We start from the raw sequence: 15,676 nt of genomic DNA on the forward strand, positions 1-15,676 counted from the left end.
AGGAAGTGTGATGCATATAGCTTTGTTCTTCTTGCTCAAGATTGCTTTGGCCATCTGGAGTCTTTTTGAGTTCTATTTTGAGTTCTAATAGTTTCATTTGGATGGCGTTTTCTAGTTATGTGAAAATACCATTGAAATTTTGTTAAAGATTCCATTGAATTTGTAGATCACTTTGAGTTGTATGGACTTTTAAACTATATTAATTATACCAGTCAATAAATATAGATATAGATCCCACATATTTGTGTCTTCTTCAATCTCTTTCATCCATGTTTTATTGTTTTTATCATACAGATCTTTCACCTCCTTGGTTAAATTTATTCCTAAGTATTTTATTTTATTTTTTGACTTTTCATGACGGACCATTTTATTTCAAATTTCTCTAAGAAAGTGACTTATAGGTTAACAAAAAATGCATGATAGATTGACATATGCAGTCTCATATAGAAACTGAAATGAAACATTGAACATATGGTTTTAGATCCTCCAGAAATGTGGTCATATTTGATGGCTGCACATTCATTTTCTCTTTCTTGTGAAAAGCCTAAAAAGTTATTATTTTGTCAAATACAAACGTATTGTCTTTATTAGAATTTTAAAACTAAATATGTGTTGCATATAATGAATAAGAATATTAAAGATCTTCATTGAAAACCTACAATTAATATTGAACATCCCCTGAATATAATCAAGAATTCATTCATATTTAAAAAATATAATAACTTGGTTGAAAACCAAAAAATAGAATGAAAAACATCTTCTCTTCCATTACATAAAGTTAAAAAGAAACAAAAAAATTAAACAATGCTTCACAAAATATTTAAGTAATATACAAAATTTCTTTTTTCCCATCACTTTTCTTTTTAAATTTGAAATCATGCAGACTGTGTTTCTTGCATGACTTATTACATTAGAGATCAATCATCTTAAGATATATACAACACCAGCCCCACGTGTTAACTGTTTCAAAATTAAATGGCACACTTATAAATATCTTGGAGGTCAAGGAAGAAAGCCCAAGAAACATAAATAAAAAGTGCTTTGAAGTAAGTGACAATAAAAGCTTAAAATATCAGGACCTCTGGGATGAAATAGTACTCAGATGAACATTTATATCTTAAAGTACTTGTACCAGAAAGAAGCTAGAATAACAATCTCATTAATTTCAAATTATGAAGTAGGAGGAAAAAATAAGAGTAGGAGCAGAAATAAATGAAATAGAGAAGAAATAATACAGCTAAAATTTGATAAAAATAAACAAGTCTAATCCAGAAAAAAGCAAGAGCACAAAAAATTAATATTGGCAGAAAGAGAGCTATCAGAATAAACCTAAAATGCTAAAAATATATTAAGGTAATATAATAACTGCATGTCAACATATGTGATAACTTACATAACTATATTAGAGAAAGACCTGTGTGCTGCTGGGAAGGAACTGTATTCAGTCATTGATGGATTATGGCACTGAATTTGGTCAAGTGCATTTCTGCATCTATAGAGACAATCCTGTTAATATATAGTATATCACATCAGTTGGTTTTCATATGTTGAACCATCCTTGCATCCCAGTGACAGATCCTACTTGGTGTTGGTGTATAATTCTTATGTGCTATTGAATTCATTTTACTAGTATTTTGTTGAGGATTTTTGTACTTATATTTATTAGGAATATTGGCCTATAATTTTCTTGTAGTATCCTTGTCTGGCTTTGTTATTAATACAATGCTGACCTTAAAAATTGTGTGTTGAAGATGACATGATGTGTGGTATATGTGTGAGGGGTGGGGGAAATATCTTATGCATATATTTTAGAAAAACCTAAGAAACCTTCAATTTTTGGAAGAATTTGAGAAGGGCTGGTGTCAATTCTTTAAATGTTTGGTCAAATTCATTAGCAAAGCTATCAAATGCTGGGCTTTTCTTTTTTGGGAGTTTTTGAATAAAGATTCGGTCTCTGTGCTACTTAACAGATCTGTTCAGACTATATATCTTAATGACTAATATATATCTTTTTAAAATATTTTTTTAGACTTTGATGGACCTTTATTTCATTCATTTATTTATATGTGGTGCTGAGAATCAAACCCAGTGCTTCACACATGCTAGGCAAGCACTCTACCACTGAGCCACAACCCCCAGCCCACTAATATATATCTTAACGACTAACATACTAAATATTTTAGTATGTTATGTTTTAGGCATGTATTCATTTTTTCCAGATTATCTAATTTGTTGGATTATAAAATTGTTCATAGTAGTTTTTTTATTATCTTTTGTTTCTGCAGTATCAGTTTTAAGCTTGTTTTCATCTTCAATTTTATTTGATCTTTTCTGTTTTCTTAACCTTATTGAAGGTTTATATTTTTTTTCCTCAAAAAGTAAATCTTAGTTTTGTTGATTTTTTTCTATTTTTATTTCATTTATTTTAATATTTGTTATTTCCATCCTCTTGCTTATTTTGGGATTAGTTTACTTTTCTACCTCTAGTCATTTGATATGTAATGTTATTTATTTAAGATCTTTCTTTTGTTTTAATGTACACATTTATCCATATGAACCTCCCTCTCAGCACTGCTTTTATTGCATCTCATAAGTATTGCTATTTTGTGATTTCATTTGTCTTGTGATATTTGCTAATTTCTCTTTTTAATTTCTTCTTTCATCCACTTTTACAAGAAGAATGTGTTAATTTTCAAATATTTGTGAACTTTCTGGCTTCCTCTGCTATTCTTTTCTAGGTTCAGTCCTTTGTGGTCAGAAAAGATACTTTTTAAATGTGTTGACTTATTTTGAGACCTAAAGTGATCGCTTTGGAGATAGATCCTTAGGCAGCTGGTAAGAATGTATATTCTGTCACCACTGGGTAGATTGTTCTGTGTATGTCTGTTAGATTCATTTGTTCTATATTATGTTCTCTACTTAATAATTTTCTTTTGGATTGTTCTGTCCGTTATTGTAAGTAGGGTCTGGAAGTCTCCTATTACCGTAGGTTTGTCTCTTCTTCCTTTGTCTTCTTTTTTTTCCCTTTTAAATAGGTCATATCAGGAACTCTAAATAAAAAGTAGTATCCAAATTTATCCTAAAGAACTAAAGTCAGCATCCTATAACAGTACATGCTCACCCATCAGTTTGCTTTGTGTATTTTGGTGCTGGGATGTTTGGTTTGTATATATTTATAATTCTTTTGTCTTCTTGGTGGATAGAATATTTTACCATTATAAAATGTCCTTCTTTGTCCCATGACAGCTTTTGACATATGAATAGTCATCCCTATTTTCTTTTGCTTACCATTTTTTTTAACTTCCATCCCTTCACTTTGTATGCCCTTAAAAGTAGAATTTCTTTTAGATAGCATATAGGTGTGTGTTGTTTTCTTATACAGTCAGCATTCTATTTCTTTTGATTGGGTGCACATTTCATTTACATTTGTAGTAGTTGTGGGTGGGAAACATATTACTCTTGCCATTTTGTTGGTTGTTTTCTTCTGGTAGTCCTTGAGTTCTCTTTTTCTTCCTAAAATTTTCTGTCTTCTTTTAAGTTTTGTTAATTTTTTTGTGTCATTTTGCTATTATTCCTCTCTCTCTCTTTCTCTGTAAATTTCAGGTTTTGAAGTTTTTGTGGTTAGGTTGAGCTTACATAAACCTTTCAGTAAAAATGGTCTATTTTAAGCTGATTAGAACTTAAATCCAATACTCCCCTCTATGCACTTTATATATTGTGAATTTTAAAAGATGTTTTTAGTTTGAGCTATTTTAAATACTTTTTCTTTTAACTTTTACACTAGAGTTGAAATTGATTGATCCACATCATTACAGCAATATAATATTCTGTATTTGTCTATATATTTAGCTTTACTAAGTTTCATACTTTATTATGATATCAAGTTGCTGTTTAGTGGCCTTTTGTTTCAACTTGTGGAATTCTCTTGAGCATTTCTCATAATACAGATCTAGTGGTGATATAGTCTCTCAGCTTTTGTTGTCTGGTAAAGTCTTTATCTTCCCCTTGTTTCTGCTGTGTATAATATTGATGGGCCTTTGTTGTTTTCCTAGCACTTTGAATATATCATTTTTCTCCTTTCTAGCTGTAATGTTTCTGCTGAAAAATTCTGTGGATAGTCTTATGGAATTTTTTCTATATGACTAGTCATATTTTTCTTGGTTCTTCAAATTTTTCTTTATCTTTGATTTTTGGTAATTTGATTATAATGTTTCCCAGTGTGGATTTCTTTAAGTTCATCTTATTTGGTGTTTTTTTTTTAATAGATGTACATTTCTTTAGATCTGGGTAATTTCAGCCATTATTTCTATAAATTGTGTTTATGATCTTTCTCTTTTCTTCTGTCATTTTCATAATGCAAATAGAGGGCTTCTTGATGATATCACATAAAACCCTTAAATTTTCTTTACTCTTTGTTCTAATCTGCTTGGAGTGCCATTAAAAAATCATAGGCAGATTAAGTAACAAATATTTATTTCTTACGGTTATAGAGTCTTGTAGTCCAGGGTAAAGGTTCTGGTAGGTTTGAGTCTAGTTGGGGCCTGCTCCCTGGCTCAGGGGTGGCTTTCTTCTTGTCACATCCTCATGAGGCAGAAAGGGTACAAGATGGGTTTCTGGGTTCCCTTTTTATAAGGGCACTCATCTAATTTATGAAAACTTCATTCTTAAGAGCTAATTATCTCCCCAAAGACTCAACTCTTAATAATATCACATTATGGGTTAGAATTTCAAGATATGAATTTGGAGGCACACAAACATTTAGTCCACAGCATTCCTTTTCATCCTTCTCCTTTTCCTTTTTCTTCTTCTTCTTCTACTTCTTCTCCTTCTCCTTCTCCTCTTCCTCCTCTTCTTTCTTCTTTTCTTTTAGCCTTTGTGGATGCTTTCTTTTGCTTGATATATTCTCCTGAATTACTTAGTTTGGTTATTGCATTCTTTGGCTCTATGATTTCTGGTTGATAATTTTGAAATAATTTTTATTGCTTCGTTGAAATTCTCACTTTATTCTTACATCATTCTCTTGACATTGGGGAGCATCCTTACAAGTTATTTTTAATTTTTTTTGTCAGATAAATTACATAACTCTTTCATTAGGATTGTTTTCTGGAAATTTATTCTGCACTTTTGGGGGAGGGCATCTTTGCTTGGTTCTTTCTTTCTTTCTTTTTGACTCTGAGTTGGCTTCTTCCCATTAAATAAAAGAGGTATTTTTCCCAGTCTTCATGAACTGAACTTGTAAAAGGAAAACTCACAACCCATCAACTTGGCCAGAGAGTTCTGTGTTATCTGCTAAATCTTTCCCTACCCAGAGAAAAGCAGCTAGGTATAGTTTTTTTTTTTCCCCACTCACTCTGCTAAGCTGGGTTGGGGGAGCCTCGGTGTCCACTCCTTGAAGCTACTATCTCCAATCTCCTGTGCAAGGCTGTACTGTGATGGACTCATCCTAAAGACCGACAGACAAATGCTAGTTCTTTTGGTAGCCTCAGAGAACTTGGGATTATATAATTAACTCTTTCCTTTCTCAGGGAGAAGCTGAGAGCTGGAATTTTCATTTCCTGGCTCTGTACTGAGTACAGGTGAGCATCAAAGTTACCTATTGACCCAGGCTGCCATCTCCATTCTCCTCCAGGATACAAGACTGTGCCAGGCCCACCAGAAATCTAAGACTGGCAATGCAGAACCAGTCTTGCAGTGACCTTCTTAAGAAAATTTGAGGGTTCTGCTGGACATGTGAACAAACTGCTTCCCTCTCCTGGGATTGGGGGTCTCTTCCTGACTGTATGGCAGTGTCCCAAGTACAGGGTTTCCAACAAGAGGATTTACCAATTCTCTCTGTTGGCTTCAGTGAGTCTGGTTATGCATTGCCACAAGATACAAGAGCCTTTCATTTAGTTTGTCTGTGAATTGTTGCTGAATCAGTATGTTTGTAGGGAAAGGAGGATCCAGAGCTTTCTATTCTGCTATCTTGTTGATGTTACTGTTCAAAGGGTTACTCTCATAGCAGTAACAAGACTGAGGGAGGAAGAGAATGTTGTTAGCTAGAGGAAAGGAAAGAGAAAGATCAGTTGGTTGTCCACTGCACCAGTTCAGACAGAGAGAATGATGTAGGGCCCTGGCATTTTATAGGAAGAAGAATACTTAAATTAGCCAAGTACTTGAAAGGTAAAATTGTCAGGGCTTATTGATGGAGTCAATCTGTAGCCTGCGAAAAGGGAGGAGTCAAGAATTATGTCAATGTTTTAAAGTAAAACTAAAATAAATGTTATCACTCATTACATTCATCATCATTCTTTTTGGTAGCAAATAATTTTTACCTAGAACGTACACAGGTAGAGTTAGTGTATGAACCTGTGATATCACAGCTATCTATTTCTTAAAAATTCAATGATGCTCTTATTCCAAAGTTATTTTCTTGCTTAAGCACACAACAATTAGCTTGATGAATGTCATTAATAGCCATATATTAATAAAAATGTTTTAAATTTTGGTTAGGAGATTAAACTTTGCTCTTTCAGAATGAATAATTCTCTTATATGGTTTGAGTTATGTAACATTTTTAAGGAAATCGATTTTATTGCTTTGTAATTTATAAAGCATCTCAAACTAGATTAAGAATTGCTGCCAACTAATAGCTCCCATGGGATTTACTTTAATGGTAGATAAAAAGTCTTTTGGTAGTATAGCAAGTTGTTTTAGTTAACTTTTCTTGCTGCTCTGAGTTAAAGACCCAACAAGAGCAATTTTAGGAGAGGAAACGTTTATTCAGAGGGCTCATGGTTTTAGAGGTCTCAGTCCATAGAAGACTGACTCCATTTCTTGGGCTCCATGTGAGGCAGAACATTGTGGCAGAAGAGTGTGACAGAGAGAAGGTGCTCACATGATGATCAGAAAGCATAGAGAGAGACTCCACTTGACAGATACAAAATATATACCCCAAAGCTACACCCCCAATGACCCACCTCCTCCAGCCACATCCTACCAGTCTCCAGTCACCACTTGGTTAATCCCATCTGGGGATAAATTCACTGATTGGGTTAAGGCTCTCATAGCCCAGTGATTTCTTCTCTAAATCTTCTTGCATTATCTCACACATGAGCTCACATCACACATCCAAACCATAACATACACAAAAAAATTTGTAATTTAATATTTCTATAATTGTTGGCACATTTTCTGGTAGATTAAACATATCCATTTCAGTTTTACTTACATTATTTCCTTGTAAAGACTGTTTTAAAACAGATAATACAAATGTTATTTTCCACCCAAATTATTTGTATTTGTTACTAATGGAATACCAGTAACTAATTTTTCATGGCGACTCAGTTAATACTTAAATGTGTTCAAGGTATACAACATTAATTAAATTCACTTAAGAATTGAAATATGGTCTTCAATTTTTCTTTAGTATTCTATAGTTTTCATTGTATAGGTCTTTCACCTCTTTTGTTAGATTGATCCCAGGGTTTTTTTTTTTTTTTTTTTGAGGATATTGTGAATGGGATAGTTTTCTCAATTTCTCTTTCGGCTGATTCATAATTGCAATTGATTTATAGATGTTAATTTTATATCTTGCTTCTTTGCTAAATTTGTGAGTTTTGCAAGTTTTCTGGTAGAGTTTTTTGGGCCTTATAGGGTCATGTCATCAGCAAATAGGGATAGTTTGAGCTTTTATTTTTTTTCCTATTTGTATCACTTTATTATTATTTTTATTTTGCCTAATTGCTCTGGCTAGAATTTCAAGGGCTATGTTAAGTAGAAGTGGTAAAAAGGGCACCCCTGTCTTGTTCTTGTTTTAGAGGGAATGCTTTCAGTTTTTCTCCATTTAGAATTATGATGGTCTTGGGTTTAACATATGTAGCTTTTACAATGTTGAAGTATGTTCCTTCTATCCCTAGATTTTCTAGTATTTTAAACATGAATGGGTGCTATATTTTGTCAAGTAATTTTTCTGTATCTACTCAGATAATCATGTAATTCTTGTCTTTATGTCCATTGATATGGTACATTTACATTTATTGATTTCTGTATATAGAACCAACCTCACATCCCTGAAATGAACCCCACTTAATCATGGTGAACTATCCTTTTAATGTGTTTTTGTATGTGGTTTGCTAGTATTTTATTAAGAATTTTTGCATCTATGTTCATCAGGGATATCAGCCTGAAGTTTTCTTTCCTTGATGTGCATTTGTCTGGTTTTGAAATCAGGGTGATGCTAGCCCTTGGATAAGCAGAATAAATATTATCAAAATGGCCATACTACCGAAAGCACTATAAAGATTTAATGCAATTCCTACTAAAATTCCATTAACATTCTTTTTAGAAATATAAAAAGCAATCATGAAATTCATTGGAAAAATAAGAGGCCCAGAATAGCTAAAGCAATCCTTACTGAGAAAAGTGAAGCAGGAGGCATCACAATACCAGACCTTAAATTATATTACAGCACATAATAAAAACAAAACAAAACAAAAAACAACAGCATGGTATTGATACCAAAACAGACATGAAGACCATTGGAACAGATTAGAAGATACAGAGACAAACCCATGTAAATATAGTTATCTCATACTAGATAAAGGTGCCATAAACATACATTGGAGAAAAGATAGCCTCTTCAACAAATGGTGCTGGGAGAACCAGAAATCCATATGACCTCCTTTCTCTCACCCTGCACAAAATGCAACTCAAAATGGATCAAAGACCTAGGAATTAGACCAGAAATCCTACATTTACTAGAAGAAAATGTAGGCCCAACACTTCATCATGTCAGTTTAGGAACCAACTTCCTCAACAAGACTCCTAAAGCATATGAAGTAAAGTCAGTAATCAATAAATGGGATGGTATCAAACTAAAAAGTTTCTTCACAGCAAAGGAAACAAACAAGAGCTTGAAGAGAGCCTACATAATGGGTGAAATTCTTAGCCACCTGAACCTTAGATAGAGCATTAATCTCCAGGATATACAAAGAACTCAAAAAACTTAACACCAAAAAACAAATAATTAATAAATGGGCAAAAGAACTGAACAGTCACTTCATAGGAGAAGGCATATGATGAATAAATATATGAAAAATGTTCAACATCTCTAGCAGTTAAAGAAATGCAAATTAAAACTATATTGATATTTCATCTCAATCCAGTCAGAACAGCAACAATCAAAAATTTAAGTAACAGGCAGGGCATGGTGTGCATGCTTATAATCCCAGTGGCTCAGGAGGCTGAGGCAGGAGGATCACAAATTCAAAGCCAGTCTTAGCAACTTAGCAAGGCTCTAAGCAACTCACCAGGACCCTGTCTCTAAATAAAATATATATTTTTTAAAAAAGGATGGGGATGTGGATAAATGATTAAGGCCCCTGGGTTCAATCCTTTGTACCAAAAAAAAAAAAAAGTAACAATAAGTCTTGGCAAGAATGTGGGGAAAGGAGACACTCATACATTGCTGGTGGGCCTGCAAATTGGTATAACCACTCTAGAAAGCAGTATGGAACTACTCTAGAAACTACCATTTGACCTAGCTATCCCACTCCTGGGTATATACCAAAAGGACTTAAAAATAGGATACTACAGTGATGCAATATAAATATTAATGTATTTATATACACACACACACACACACACACACACACATATATATATATATACATATATATAAACACCAATATTTATAGCAGATATGGGACCAACCAAAATGTCTTTCAACAGGTGATTGGATAAAGAAATTGTGGCATATGTATATGATGGAATATTACTAAACCATTAAAAAGAATGACTTTATGATATTTGTCAGAAAATGGAAAGATCTGATCTGTAGACTATTATGCTAAGTGAAATAAGCCAATCCCCAAAAAACCAAATGTCCAATGTTTTCTCGTTTATGTGGATGCTAAGATACAACAAGGGGGGGAGGGGAAGAATAGAAGTTCAGTAGATTAAACAATAGAGAATGAAGGGAAGAGAGGGGGAATAAGAATAGGAGAGAAAGTGGATTAAATCTGATTTACTTTCCTATGTACATATATGAATACACCACAGTGAATTTCCATATCATGTACAACCATAGGACTGGGATCCTAATTAGAATAAGATATACTCCGTGTTTGTATAAATATGTCAAAATATACTATACTGTCATGTATAACTAAAAAGAACAAATAAAAAAAGAGTTAAAATATGAATAAATTGCAAAGCATTTGTGAGCTTGCTTATTATTCTGTCGGCCTTATTAGGCATTTTTTACTCAATATCTTTCCATGAAGCAGCAGCATGCTAACTTTTATCTTTTTGGTAGGCCCTTTACAGTTTTTGCCAGAGATCTGGATAAACTGTGAAACCATGTTGGGAATCTCCATCATGGAAATGAGTCTTCTCCCCCTCAGTCATGGAGCTGTGCCATCTTTGTGTTTTCCTCCCTGAAACAGTCTAGCATATGCACCTAAGTGTTAGAAAACAAGAGTCTACTTAGGGCAGCTTGGGGGTGACCAGGCCCATGTGTTTTTTCTCTTTTGCACAAGGAAAGATTCTTAACTCTTCCTTAGGCCAAGGCAAGTCCAATTTTGAAGGACATAAAGAATTAGCTGATAATTCATTTAATCATTATTATTTCATGAAGCTTGTATTTTGGAATGGGGGACAGATGCTAAATAATAAGCACAACATACAAGTAAAGTACATAGTGAAAACTGATATGTGTTATAGACAAAAACAATAAGACTAAATATTATCCTATGGGCAATAGAGAATGGGGAGTTTTTTGCTTCAAAGTTAAAATTTTTTTAAAAATTGTATTTTTAAATGTTATTCTGCACATTAAAAATTACCACAAATTGCCCAGGAACAATCATAACTCTATCTCTGAGTGTCCATAGTATAGTAGAAGTGTATAATTCTGATCCAAATATTACAGCACACTATCTATTGTCCAGATAATGTGTTAATTCAGCATTATCTCGCTTAGAAAATTAAATATAATATCCACATTTTGTAGAGGCAAACCTCTGTTTGGTTAGATAAGTTGTTCAAGGTGACAGAAAGGACAAAATAGGAATTCAAAATTGAAGTCAGTCTGACTATCAAGCCCACAGTTTTCCCTTGGACCCTGGACGTGTTCTGCAGTGTCTGCCTCAACACCAGGAATTATTAGTCTCTTTCTGAACAATATGGGGAATATCTCATACTGTCATTTATATATTTGTTCAACAAACACTGCTTGTGCTGAGTTGGATTTTCAAAGACAATGTTAATAGCCCCCTCCATGAAGAAACTCATGATGTGATGGGGGAAATAGACGTGCAAAAATTTACTTTTGTAATGTCCACTCAGATATGTACAGAGTTTGTATTTATTGATACAGGGTCTCACTATGTTCCTTAGGGCCTTGCTAAGTTGCTGATGTTGGTTTTGAACTTGTGATTTCCCCTGCCTCAGCCTCCCGAGCCTGCCATCAGTTTTATAATAGATATATGTATGTCATGCTTTGTGCAGAGTTCCTAGGCTCCTTTGATAGGATCCCTAAATTTAGAGAAGGCACTTTAGGGCTCCTAACTTTTTTGGGTTGGTAATTATGCAAGAAATGCATTTTAGATCATGACAGATATGCATCATGGACACACACATACAACTGAAACAAAATTTGCATAAAAATATATGCTTAGTCCTGATATTGTATTCTAATAATTTCTTTTTTCAGTGCTGGGGATTGAACCTAGAGCCTTACCTATAGTAGACAAGGACTCTATCACTGAGCTCCCAGTTCTAATATTTTCTGATTTTGTTGTTGTTATTCTCTTTTTAAGATTAAAAAAAAAAAACCTTTGGTCTTGACACATTGTAAGAAGACATGGCATTTAGGCTAAATCTTGAGGGATGAACCAGATGAAGTAGGGAAAGATATTCTGGGTAAAGAATTGCTTGCATAAAGGTACTGAAACAGAAAGATGTGGAGTGGAGACTGGTAGTGCTGAAGCTGGAAAGGTAGAGAGGCACTAGTTTGTAAAAGTTGTAAAGGGCCTATTAATGAGGCCCCAGTTGTACTTTATTCTTTCTCTGGGTGATTCTCAAACTTTAATGTACATATGAATCACCTGGAGAACTTGTTAAAAAGGAAGGTGAGATTTAGTAGACTTATATTTGGTTCTTGGCCTCTGGGTTTCTAACATGTTCCCCAGTGATACACTTCTGAGTAGCAAGGTTCTGAGCCCTGAGAGGTTGAAACTGAGCAGAAGGGCTCTATTTTTCCTTTAGAAACATTGTTGTATTGCTTAGGCAAAGGATGAATTTTGAGGATTTGAGAGGAAGCCAGTTTGGAAGTTTTATAGTTGCTAAAGTAAGAGCTGCTTTAGATTCAAACTAATGCAATAGCATTTTGATTGAAAACAGGAGAAATTGGAGAAATAGAGATGTAATTCAAAGGTCTTGCTAAGTAATTAGACATGAGGGTGACACACAAAGATCAAACAAGGATGAGCCTGGGATTTGTTGCCTGAAAAGGTAAGTGTTGTTTTTCACCAAGTTGGAGAGCAAGGGAGGAATGTTTTCTTTCTCTCTCTCTCAATGTTTCTACCTGCTCCCCACTTACTCTCTTGTTGGTGGCAGGGTTGTAAAAGACAACAAGGTTAGTTTAACATACTGAACCTGAACTTGAACTGCCTGTAGGACTGGTTCTGGAGACTGAATTTAGGAGTCTTGAGCATGTAGATTATACATGGTCTGGAAGTGATCATAGGATCACTTCAAGTATCAAAGGATCAAAGCAAGTATCTAGGGGGAGATGAGAAAGAGAGTTTCTCAATGAAGTTAGTTGGAACTTGGAATTGGAGGGATTAGAGAAATCAGAGAGGTAGAGACCAGTAACCCTCCATGGAGACTTTATAGAAGGAAGAATGAGGAAGTGGGGAATAAATCAGGTGGTGAGTAAATTAGGGCATCAATTGTTCTTACCAAATGAGTTACATGGAGAGAAGACATCGATGCTGATTAAAGAACCTTGAGCAAATATTACATTTTCAAAATTATGAGGACTGCATATGGCTTTAGGAAAGGAGATCTGAATATCATACGTCAAGGGGAAATGGAACCATATTGATTGGCATGACACATTAAGGAAAAGAGGGACTCAAATATGCTGTCAAGATTTGGAGTCTGGGCCCTGAGGGAATACATGAAAGGAATTTGAATAAGAAAAGAGGGAGTTTTGTTTTGCTTATGAAACAGGGCAATAGGGAGATGTTGTTTTAAGGATTCAGTGTGGTAAACTAATAGAAGTGTTCTGTAATTCCATTGAAAGATGGCATTAGTTTGGGTGGAAGGTCGGGGCTGGGAATATACATTTTAGATACTATCCACAGAGAGGTAGAAAGCCTTAGGGCCTTGCTAAGTTGCTGAGGTTGGCTTCGAGTGGGTTCCCTGGAGCCATGACAAGTGAAGAGTACATGTTGGTAGAACTGGTCAATTTATTTTGTCTAATTTTATTATTTGGTCAATTTATTATTTGTCTCAAAAGTCTATGTTTTCACATTATGCCAATTATATAATCACCTAGGACGGTTCTGTTTCCTCATGCTTCAGTAAGTTGAGTTTTGTGTGTGTGTGTTAATGTACTGCTGGATGCGTTAGTGCTAGAAAAAAGTATGCGAAGACGACACAACTTTGTGTATGTGTGTATGTGATGGGCTTGCAGTGCCGCTGAAACTCCAAGATGAAGCTTTGCCCAGAGAGCCAGGGGCCCAGCCACTTACAAACAGCACATAACCAACTCTACCATTCAAATTAAATGTCCATTCTTAACTGTCCACATATCAGCTGGCTGTCTTCCAAGGCCAGTTGACACATACAGAGCCATCCTGAAAATGAATAAATATGTTCCTTCTTGGCAGATGAATTACAAAATGATACCCCTTCTTCCCAGTTGCTGAAGTCCAGCCCCAGGGCATACAACCAGGTCAACAGAACTGCTGCCTGGATTTTACCTTTTTTTGTCCCTTCTGACATCTGGGCCAAATGTACAGATTGAGTAGCTGATTATGCAGAAGAGCTTTTCCCTTTCCTCCTCCTTTTCTTTCTTCCTCGCCTTCCTCTTCCTCTTTCTAAGCTATAGTGGATGAAAATAAGATCGAAGACTTGAGTTTAGGAAGCAACTTCTTAATATATATATATTTATTTATTTTATATATATATATTTTTTAAATTGTACTAAAATACATAAAACATAAAATTTACTATTTTTTAAGTGTACATTTCATGGAATTAAGCACATTCACATTGTTTTGCAACCAACAGTGCTACTTATCTCCAGAATTCTTTCCTCTTCCTAAATTCAAACTTTACACCCAGTATTCAACTCTAAATTCCCTCTGCCCCTACCTATTGGCAACCACTAGCTATTTTCTGTCTCTGGATTTGAATACTCAAAGCATCTCATATAAGTTATATGAGATGTTCATATAAGTTATATAAGAATTGAACTGTTCTTATTCTTTTAACTGGATTATTTCACTTGGGATAATGTCAAGGTTCATTCATGTTACAAAATGTGTCGGAATTTTCTTGTTATGCTGAATAATAAATAATCCATTATATGTGTTTTTATTTTTTATCCATTCATCAGGAGACACTTGTTTTGCCTTCACTTTTTGGTTATTGTGAATAAAGCTGCTATAAACATGGATATGGACCCCTGCTTTTGACTCTTTTGGTTATATACCCCAGGATTGCAAATGCTGAATCATGATATTTTCATGTTCTTGAACTTTGCTTTTTATTAAAAATTCTTGAAAAGCCTAGCACTTAGTTTGGATAGTTTTTTTTCTTTCAACGTTTCATGTACTGAGCAATCTGAATTCAGTTCTCTTTTTTCCTCACCTATAACTCTGTTTATATTCCTGGCTGTTAATATCTTGGGGGATTCCATAGCCTTCTAAAGACTAGTCCAGTCCAATTAAACACCCTAAGACTCTTCCTCTTCTCTCTTCTCCCACCCCCTTGTTCAGGCTTGACTGAGGGATGAGCAGGGACGAAGGACAAGCTCTGCTCTCTTCTGCATCTGCTTCCTGTCATCAGGTTCTTGGTTTCCTGTGGTTAGGAAGAAAGAAATAAGATGGAGAAGTGCCTACTTCTTGGCCTGACTCTCCTTTCCTAGAATTCACATGGAAAGTCCTTCTCTGGGCTGAAACCCAGTCTCTCTCAGTTCAGATGCCCCTGGAATGGAAGGACCTGCTATGGAAGCTTCTCAGGATTGGCTGGCATTGTCTGTTGTTCCTAACTGATTGGATTGAAGCTATCTGTGCTAACTGTGTTTGTGTTTTTCTCCCCTCTATCTTTTCAAAACACGAACTCTTGGTTTTGTCAATCTTTTTTAACCTCTAACTGTTGGTATGCTCACGACTCCCAAGTTCACTCTTGGGTCACTTTGTTGGATTCTTCATTGACAGATGCCTTTGGCAAACCATATACTGACAGCTTCTTAGGACAGGAAGTTTTGTGGATCCATTTGGACTTTACTTGTTAAAATTTTAGAGTTTAAGCTTACTTGCCAGTTTTGGAAATACTTATCATTTCCAGATTTTAGTGCTGCTTACCAAAGTCAACTTAGGCATAGATTTTGATTTTCCCTTTAGTCTGGCCTACCTCTATCAGGTAACTTTGTGTGCTTTTTTGGAGTACCTCCTCATTC

The 15,676-nt window shown here is 34.8% G+C and overlaps 1 protein-coding gene across 1 annotated transcript in view; it reads left to right on the forward strand.

Annotated features, from left to right (window-relative positions):
- Positions 1–15,676, forward strand: part of LOC106145044 (uncharacterized) — a 685,031-nt gene that overhangs the window by 114,396 nt on the left and 554,959 nt on the right. The gene's annotated exons all lie outside the window — the stretch shown is intronic.

The sequence above is a fragment of the Ictidomys tridecemlineatus genome, chromosome 3 (assembly GCF_052094955.1).
Source record: "Ictidomys tridecemlineatus isolate mIctTri1 chromosome 3, mIctTri1.hap1, whole genome shotgun sequence".
Lineage (NCBI taxonomy): Eukaryota > Metazoa > Chordata > Mammalia > Rodentia > Sciuridae > Ictidomys > Ictidomys tridecemlineatus.